General features: G+C 42.7%; 1 long non-coding RNA gene across 4 annotated transcripts; it reads right to left on the bottom strand.

Moving 5' to 3' along the window:
* Positions 1–224: 224 nt before the first annotated feature.
* On the bottom strand, positions 225–6,585 carry LOC149349314 (uncharacterized). Of its 4 annotated transcripts, none has more exons than XR_016290023.1 (4): positions 3,629–6,585; positions 3,091–3,185; positions 2,675–2,829; positions 225–2,180 (listed from the first exon to the last, which is right to left on the bottom strand). It is a non-coding gene; the product is annotated as an uncharacterized LOC149349314 (long non-coding RNA). The 4 variants fall into 4 exon arrangements; XR_016290024.1 differs by having other exon boundaries at positions 3,091–3,702; positions 3,863–6,585; XR_016290022.1 differs by having other exon boundaries at positions 3,091–6,585.
* Positions 6,586–7,997: the final 1,412 nt, after the last annotated feature.

The raw sequence follows: 7,997 nt of genomic DNA, 5'->3' as shown, positions 1-7,997 counted from the left end.
ACCCAATATAACCTCGTGTCCTTTTCCAAAGTGTCGCTACTGGTCCCGCATGACTGACCAAAATACCAGAAGCAGAAGCAGTGCCTCATAGCCGCAACAGAACCAGCTTCCGCTTCTGGCATTTCGGCCAATTGCATATGGACGAGAGCAGTGCTATAGTAAAAACGGCACAAAGTTAGAACACAGGCCTGGATTATGCTGCACAGTGATTTAAAACACAAAGCTTTGGCTAAAATAGTTTTATTCAAATATATGGGGCATGCTGATGATCAGGCCGAATGCTGATTCACAGCTGAATTTTATTTTTTAATAACAGCACATGAAACAGAACAACTCACATAAAGGAAGCACTAACACAGCTTTAACAGCTCCTCTCAGGCATTTCTCATTATTGAGAGCAAGGTCACGGATGGTGTGCACATAGACCTTCCTTCGCAATGTGTGTAATAGGCTTCATTAATTTTGTTTAGCTTGTCTGGTTAGTATGAGCCAAAATTATCACGTTTTCAAACTTGAAGCAGTAGGATTCCAATTCAATAAGTGGCCAAGCCAACCCCAGATGCAGAGTTGCAAAATAACTATACGGCTAAAACAACAGGTATATACATATAAGTCATGTAAGGTCTAAACAGGCTTCGGGATGATTATCTTGGTCAGAACAAAAAATATTAATTGCACTGCAAAGGGCATGACATTAAAACAAACAGTAGCAGCATACTGTAAGGCATAAATATTATATTACTGTCTTATAAATAATGAACGCAACAAAACACAAATATGCCACTCAGTGCCTCATTGGTCATATATGGTGCTCGGCTGCTGACCCAAAAGACGCGGGTTCGATCCCACCCATGGCAGTCCCATTTCGAAGCAGGCGAAAAGTTAAGAGGCCAGTGTACTGTGCGATGTCAGTGCACGCTAGAGAACCCCAGGTAGTCGAAATTATCTAGAGCCCTCCACTATGGCATCCCTTACAGCCTGAGTCGATTTGGGATATAAAACACCAAAAAACCAAACTAAAGACACAAATGCAACTTTTTTTACTGAAACAACAATACAAGCATACGCAGCAGAAGTGAAAAAATCTCGATCACACTGGACGTAGCATAGCTAAAATGAGGCAAATTATGTGACTGCAATAAGGCATAGGAACTATTGTCTTATTTAGAATAATCAATGTTCTTCAAAACACAAATGACCCTTTCTTGCTATAACAGCAATACAACCCAACTACACAGATTAGAAATTAAAATAATAACATAAGCACTATCTGTCAGGATCAAATTTCAGCAAACATGCAACTAGAGATAAAAGCAGGTATATATTAGCTGTGCATAAGTAGTAGGTGGCCTTCAAGGCAATTAGCATGGTCAGAAGATAAACATTTCAGTCAAGCTGCATGTGGAATGACTAAAGTAAGACAGGTTGTCTGACTGCTACAAGGTACAGGAACTATGCTTGTCTCACTCAAAACAATAAAGATTATTATCACAAATCAGCCTTTTTTTGCTATAAGAGCAATACATGCACACAGATCAGGGGTCAAAATATTGACACAAGCACTACCACTCAGAATCACATTTCAGCAAGCACAGGACTAGAAACAAAAAGCACGTATAAGTGTGCATAAGGAGTAGATGGGCTTTAAGGCAAATAGCACGGCCAGAAGAAAAAAATCTAAAACACGCTGCATATAGTATGATATTAACAAGTTATAAGGCTGCTACAAGCCACAGGAACTATGGTTGTCTCTTACATAGACAATAAAAGTCATTAAAATCCACATATCCTCTCTTTTTTGCTGGAACAAACGCACTATGGGGGTGAAAAATAACTCTAGTAGTAGCAGTCAGGAACAAATTTACACAAGCATAGTGGGACTAGAGACCAAAACAGAAAGTATAGCTCGATACAAGCAAATTTCAGATGGGCAACAAAATGCCCAGTTTGGTCAGAGAAAAAAAAATTGTTCACACACAAAGCATCGCATTTCTAGACACTTAAGTATACTACAACTGCTAGGTATCAATAAAGTGACACGTTTTCAAGATATTGCTTGGCTTCTCATTCTAGGCAGTCTTCTTTTCGGTTCTGCTATAGTGTCATCGAAAAGAAGATTCATGTATACATGTAAAGCAGAAATCCTGCCACCTGGGCCAATGCTGAAATAGGCTGCCTTGCTGGAAGGAAGACAAAAAAGACCCAATACATATAGACACTTCTTTCAGTTCACCTTTTATTTTCAATTACTGACTGCATTTGAAAAAAAAAACTTGCAGCACAATACACAAATTGCAGCACCTTCACATGGTGTTGGCACCAAATGGTACTAGCGGCAAGGAATTAATCCTTGCACAAGTAAATGTACATACTTCCAGGAGTAAAACAACCACAAACAGACGGCCAAGTAAAGAGAGGTGCGTGAGGACTTAGCAGGCTAAGAATACCCAAGTTAACTTAGATACATTTCATGATTCTACCTAACTACACAGGCTGATATGCAGAAGTTTTCACAGTATCTATTGAAATAATGTACTGAATTCTGTGCTCTCTCAAAATCAATCACCTCTCAGCACAGTGTCACAGGAAAAATATCAACAGTTTCGAATGAAAAATCCTCGACCCAAGATGTTAATATCAACAAAAAAATGTAGCACACTAGCAACACACTCACCATTCAGTTTTGCTCAGGAGCACAGCTTTGTTCGCCAGTTTTCTTGCGCATTACCCGTTCAGTTGCGTGCCGAAACCATGTCATGGCTGCCTTTTCAATTTCTTTCAGCGTAGTTTGCTGTGCCTGAGTCGAGGTCTGCTGGTCGGTTAGGCAACCTATATACAAATGAAAGCGTATATGTTATGTATTTTTTATAGAAAAATATATCTCACCTCTAAAAATTTTTGTTGCCAAACTTTACTGCATTTCCTTAATTTTGAACCAGCAGGCAAAGGCATGGGCTTGAGTAACAAAGGATGGCATACTTCTACACATCTTATTACCAATTCCATTGCTGGACCATGCCTTTTGTGCAGGCAGTATGAAAACAATCCCAAATGCACACTATGAAAGCTGTAATTCCAGCTTGTTCTAACCTGTGGTAACGTTCATGGCACTGCAGCAATGAGCAAATGGACCAAATGACAACAAAAATCCATGTGGCTAGTTGTGAAGTGCGTGAATGTGCAGACTGAAAATAAACAATGAAAATTTGGCATTTTTTTTTTCGAAGCAAATATCACTCGTCTTGACACAATCCTACCAAGACCCTCCTACCAAGCGCTTGTCGTGTGTGTTCTTTTCCTTTCGTCTCCGTCTTGTCGCGCTTTGTAACCCATCATGAATGTCTACCAAGACCTACAAATTCAATTATAAACACTTAATGTAGATATTGATTCTGTGATCTGATTTATATTCGATGTCTTAAGGGGATATAGACACAGTGTTTTGGGGTGTTCATTTTTCTGCTTCTAATGAGACGTAAAAGCCTAGTAATCATGGAAATGAGCTTAAATATCTAGTCCACAGTGTGAACAGTTAAACTGTTTTATATGAGTACTTTTGGTCTCTGTCAGGTCAATGCCAGTGCTGGAATCCATTATGGCATCATGTGATGGCATGGTTAGGACTTACCCCATGTTTTGCTAGTGACTCTGCCAGCCAGTCCATATATAGATGATCGATGTCAGCATTGGCCAACAGCTCCTCTGTCAATGATTTTTGGCAGGTGGAATCAGTGAAATCAGACAATTTGGAATAGTAAAACCCTTTGTGCCCAGGACACATATCGGATCACTTATTTGAGTTTAAAATTTTATACCTGTGCTCCTTTAAGATTTGAAATAGCTTCCTCCAAATAATACTTACTGCACATGATTTTGCATATATTCAGCTCACAGAGCCTGTTCTTCCCTTGGCGCCATACCATATGTAGCTAGAAGCCAGTTCAGATGTTAGAATACTTCGCAGAATGAGAGATGTCTTTTCTCTTGCAGTGTCTCCATCTTGCACAGTCATGTGATTTCTCTAGATCAAAACTGAATTAGGTTCGAAATCAGACCAAGAAAATAAAATCAGGATTTCTCAATTTAACAGTAGGGAACTCTATTGCTATAGTCAGTTTTTATCATATTGAAGGCAGCTGGTATGCTGTTGTGAGGTATCCCTAGGTGGTACAATTAAACATGCATATGCCCTCCATTATGAGCCCTCCATACGACACGGGGGCAGATTTGGCCCTCACCAGCAAAAAATTCATATGTAAAAACATGTACGACCTCATTTTTTGGATGCAAAAGGCCCAAACAACACATATACTTCAAATTTATTTATTTATTTATATTGATGTTAATGACGCAAAAGCAACTGAGGCTATGATGCGCCAAACACAAGGTTGGAGTTTTGATTAAAGGCGAAGCTTTTTATACTTAGAGTTTGTTTAAAACGCTGGCTTCCTTGAGAAACCTAAAAATACATGAGATGTCAACCAGTGCTCGATCACCTAAAAGTAACGTGGAGTGTAATGGGATGCTTTCCCTGTAAAATGTTGTAAAATATTTCTTTCTTAGTTCTTCTAGTTTGATACATGAAATTAAAATGTGGTTCACCGTGAGTTCAGCACCACACATTTCACAGAGGTTTGTTCTGTTTGGTTAGTAGAAAGCTGTGTGTGAGGTGGGTGTGTCCAATGCGGAGCCGACATAATATAACTTCGGTAAAACGTTCTTGATGCCTACATGATTGCCATTCCCCTAAAATTGGCTTCACAGAATGTAATTTGTTGTTTACGTGCTCTTGCCATGCAGCCTGCCACTTATTTTTGAGTTTACTGTTGATAATTAAACTTTAAACAATCCCTGTGCGGTATGTTCACTTGTTTTATTTGACCATTCCGGGCTTGTGCAGCGCATACATCTGCTTTCTCATTGCCCACAATTCCAACATGGCTAGGAACCCAGCAGAATTTAATGTTATGCTTTTGTTTTGTGATTTTAACTAAGTTATGTATGATGTTTCCTATTATGGGTTCAGCAGCATTTCTAGAGTGTAGTGCTTTAAGCATACTCAGGGAATCGGTGTAAATGATGCTATTTTTGATGTTCTCTCTTACTATTTTTTCTACAGCTACAAAGATGGCATAACACTCAGCAGTAAAAACCGATGCGCATTCTGGTAGTCGATTACTGCACTTCCAACGTGACTTTCTGTTCTTGAGCCGTCGGTATAAAATTCAATGTAGGTGTCATACTTTTCTTGTAGTGCAAAGAATTCCTGTAATATGTACTCGGTTGGCGTTTGCTTTTTGTCTGAATGTGTCATTGTGAAGTCACATACTGAAGGCAGGCTGTACCATGGTGGCAAATATTCATTCCTTTGTGCGGTATTCGGTAGGGCATCTAGTACTGTTAGCTCTTCGCATTTTTCTTCAAAGCGCAGTAGTAATGGCCTGATAGAATGTGGTTTGTTGATGAATAATCTTTTAGCTGGGAGATGTTTCGGAAGAGATATACTTCAAATGAAATTGCAATAGTTCTCTTCAATACTATATATATCTAGGTTACAAACCAATAAAAGATAATCTGTGCGTATGCAACAGTTATAAACAGAATACCAAAATTAAAACAGCCCCGCCCCGGCTCCGTGGTTACTGCGCTCGGCTGCTGTCCCGAAAGGTGCGGGTTCGATCCACGCCGCGGCGTCCGAATTTCGTTGGAGGTGAAATTCTAGAGGCCCGTGTACTGTGCGATGTCAGTGCCCGTTAAAGAACCCCAGGTGGTTGAAATTTCCGGAGCCCTTCACTACGGAGTCCCTCAGAGCCTGAGTTTCTTTGAGACGTTCAACCCGAACAAACCAATAAACCAAATCAAAATTAAAACAGGAACTTTAGGCGCATATTCAGTCGAATGTTGAAGGCACGGAACATGCGACGAGCTAGGATCTATAGTTGCTCTTGCGGCTTTGCAGCAGCACACGGATCAGATTAAGAAGGGTCGTATGCAACACCATCGCCAGCAGCCGACGCTATTAGCTCAATATTCCGACGTGCCTCTCGGCGTGCACGCCTGTAAGCAGTACTACTCGGCACCGTAGTCATTATGCTGTCACCAGATTAATATACTGGCCCCCAGTAAGCTTCTGCTCATGTTTAGCCAGAATCAGTCACTGAACTTTAATACCGCCGCTAAAATTACTTCAAAAGCTATAGAAATCACGCTACACGGCTCACACACCAGGCAAGGACTACCGACTGCCACTTACTTTCACTTGCCGCATGTGCCATCCGTGTTTCCCGCTTCTGCTCATGTTGAGCCAACATCAGTCACCGAACTTTAATACCGCCGCTAAAATTACTTCAAAAGCTAGAATTCACGCTACACGGCTCGCACACCAGGCAAGGGCTACCGACTGCCACTTACTTTCACTTGCCGCATGTGCCATCCGTGTTTCCCGCCGCTGGAACCTTGCTGAATACGTAAAAAAAAAAAAAAATACACTCGTTCCGCAACCAACGTGCAGTAGGGCACTTGGTGCGCACCTTCCATCCTCGATCAACTGCACCGGTGCGCACCCGCAGTCCTCGATCACCGGAAGCGCACCCTACCGGGTCAGTTTTTCGCACTGATCTCCACTAGGGGAGCTGGATGCCGCATCGGGCGCCCGAAAGTGAAGCCACCGGAAGTAAGCGGCTTTGTCCCGGAAATCAGCCTTTGGCAGTGCATGAAATCGGAGCTCAGCACGGTTTTTCAGTTCCAGTTTTGTTTTCCCACTCAGCATTTCGTCTTTTCGCCTTTCTCGTCTTTTTCCATGACAATGCCTACCTTTTGCGCCGCCAACTGAGCGAGGAGCCCAGCGAAGTCTTCCAGAAAGACGTTTCAAAAATAAGGGCCCATTGCATTTCAATGGGGCGACACTAGCAGACGACAGGACGCCGCTACGCACAGCAAGTATGGAGCCTCGTCTACTCGGCTCGGTGTCGTCTCGTTTGCCTAGCTTCGCCAACTGTGCTCTTTACTGCGATGCTTGTTCCCACGCTCAAGCCCAAGTTATGCTATCAATGGGGGATAAATATAAGAAAGAATAGGTTGAAACATTCACCAGGCAGCTTACTTTGCAGCGACCATTTTACCGAACTATATTTAGACCGAACCGGAGCGAGGGCTAGGCTACTATCTTGTGAGGTGTCGACGGTGTTCGGATGGTTCACATTAGCGCCTCCAAAAGGTATGGTACTGCTTTTTCGACGGAGCGTGTCATGTACTGTTTCGTGTTGTAGCAAGTTAAGCCTGAATGGTCTTTAATTCGTGGTGCTTGGTGCGGTTGACTTCTAACAGCGCTTCTCACGCGCACTGCACTATTCGCCTTTCTTGTCAGTCGTTCCTCTCGCGCTGTGCCTTTTCTTTCCTGCACGAAAATTCGGTTTTAAGGTGACCTAGCCTCATCGTCATTCCACTACTTCTCCTTTACGCTCGGAATACAAGAACCAGGCAAGAACATAGTGTTTAATGCACGTACCCCTTTGCCGAGGCAGGGTGAGATCTGCACGCCTGTTTTCTTCACTTTCGCAGAAATTACAGGGTTCTGCACACAATGCTCACATTTCTCGCGTTCAGCTTGCTTGTTCCTTTCATATAACAGCAGACATCACACGAAAACAACGCAAAAAACTGAGAACGAAAGGGCGAAAGACACGACTTTTTGCATTGAAATACACAGCAGACACCCGACTTCCGGGACAAGCGGTCAAACTTCCGGTGGCTTCACTCGCGCTCGTCTCGGAAAGCGGGAATGCGGCATCCAGCCACCTAGTGGAGATCAGTGGTTTTTCGTTGCCCCGACTTCGCACCCGGAAAATCGGCGGTTCGCAAGGGTGCAATCTCTGCAGGCATTGCGGGACGCGTGCTGCGGACAAGCCGCCTTTACCCATACTATCCTGCTCGTGTCTGCGCACAGACTCACGCGATGGAGCAGAAAATACGGATGGTTGCTGCTATTGATGAACTGC

The sequence above is a fragment of the Amblyomma mixtum genome, chromosome 3 (genome assembly GCF_055824585.1).
Source record: "Amblyomma mixtum isolate Tamu chromosome 3, ASM5582458v1, whole genome shotgun sequence".
Classification (NCBI taxonomy): domain Eukaryota; kingdom Metazoa; phylum Arthropoda; class Arachnida; order Ixodida; family Ixodidae; genus Amblyomma; species Amblyomma mixtum.
This window is presented reverse-complemented; position numbering and strand designations above follow the sequence as displayed.